This window comes from Pundamilia nyererei, unplaced genomic scaffold (assembly GCF_000239375.1).
Source record: "Pundamilia nyererei isolate P.nyererei 1_Seehausen unplaced genomic scaffold, PunNye1.0 scaffold01099, whole genome shotgun sequence".
NCBI classification, from domain to species: domain Eukaryota; kingdom Metazoa; phylum Chordata; class Actinopteri; order Cichliformes; family Cichlidae; genus Pundamilia; species Pundamilia nyererei.
In genome coordinates, this window is record NW_005188500.1 from 14,520 (window position 1) to 16,440 (window position 1,921).

At 43.6% G+C, this 1,921-nt stretch overlaps 1 protein-coding gene across 1 annotated transcript in view; it reads left to right on the forward strand.

Annotated features, from left to right (window-relative positions):
* The window catches only part of LOC102215071 (NXPE family member 3-like), a 20,320-nt gene that overhangs the window by 13,019 nt on the left and 5,380 nt on the right, over positions 1 to 1,921 (forward strand). The window lies entirely within an intron of this gene.

Consider the following 1,921-nt stretch of genomic DNA (forward strand, 5'->3'; position numbering starts at 1 on the left):
CAAGGGCGATCATTGGTTAAATGTGATCATGTGACTGATGCAAGCCAGATCCTTTTATTTAGCAAAACTGTGATTAATAGTTAAATATTATTGTTGAGGGGCACAGACAGGACTCCGCACGCACACACACATAAAAAAAAAAATAATTTTTTTTCTTTTAAAAAGTTGTCTCAACAAAAGGGCACTGTGGGCACCCATCAGGAAAGGGGCGGGTGCTCAAGCCCCTCTATCCCCCCCTCTGCACTTCACTTTGTGTTAAATACATCACTGAGCTGTGGTACCTGCATGCCTCAAAACCACGAAAATCATGCCGGTGCCAAAGAAGTGCACTCAATGACTACCGGCCGGTGCCACTTACGCCCATCTTCACAAAGTGCTTTGAGAGGCTGGTATTGAGGCACATTAATACACAACTTCCACCAAATCTGGACCCACTACAGTTTGCATACAGCCCAAACCCCTCCACAGATGGTGCCATTTTGTCTGCTCTTCACCTTTCTCTCTCCCATCTTGACAAAAAGGACACTTATGTCAGAATACCGTTTTCTGACTTCAGCGCAGCATTCAACACAGTCGTTCCCCAGGAGCTGGTAAAGAAGTTGGACTGACAAGGATAAACACCCCCCTCTGCAATTGGATCTTGGACTTTCTAACTAAGAGATAAAACCTCAGCCTGTCTCTAAATGTTCAGAAGACTAAAGAGATGGTTGTTAACGTCAGGAAGAGCTCAATGACCAACACCCACTGCACATCATCTGCTGTTAAGATGGTCAACAGTGTGAAGTTCCTGGGTGTGCACATATCAGATGACCTCTCTTGGAACCTGAACACCACCAGCATCATGAAGAAAGCCCAAAAGTGTCTTTCTTAGGAAACTGAAGAAGGCCAGTCTCCCTCCTCCCATCCTCACATCGGTCCTCTGCTGCTACATCACTATCTAGTAAGGAAACTGCACCCTAGCTGAAAAGAAGTCTCTGTAGCGGATGGTGAGGACAGCAGAGAGGGTCATTGGAGGCCCTCTCCCACCCATCTCCCAACTCTATGACAGACACATCATCCGACGTGCGAACAGCATAGTGAAGGACACTTTCCACCCCTCACATGCACCGTTCTCCTTCTTTCCATCTAGCAGACGGTTTTGAAGGATCAAAACTGTAACAGGAGACACTGCAAGAGCTTCTTCCCCCAAGCAGTCAGAGCCCTCAACTTGATACCACCAAAGGACTGATAAACACATACACCTTTACAAACACCTTACAATACTCGTGAAAAAACTCAAAAACAACAAAAACTTACACAGTCCACCTGGGAACAATATGCTTATTTGCACACTCAGTCACGTAGGGACTAAACACATATCTAAACTAAACTACATTTGCACATCTTGCATCTTGCACATGTCTTTGTCGTGTCTCGTCTGTAATATCCTGACAATGACTCAACCTGGTATTCAATATCACTGCACAATCCACTTTGTATTGTCTCTGTCCTGTCTTTGTTTATCGTACAGTTAGTATTGTATAGTTAGTAATTAGTACCTTTGTATCCCTTAATTTTACCAAGATTTAGCACGTTATTTATTTGTTGTTTCTAGTTTTATATCTCTTGGAGACATATCTTTCATATACTTACAAAGGCACCATGGGGGGAACAGGATGAAACAGAATTTTGGCACACTGTATACTGTGTATACTGCTGTATTGACAATAAAGCTCTTGAATCTTGAAGGTTGTGACTTTTGGTAACACACATGTGGCCAGAGCTTCTTCAGATCTTTGGTTGAAGAGACAGGGTGACAGGGAAAACCCTTGTTGCAGTTCGGTGCGACTTGAAACCCACAAGATGTATTCTGAATATGGTCCCATCTCGTTTACTGAAAGATGTTTTTGACACTGTGGGTATGAGTTTACTGTCTACTGTC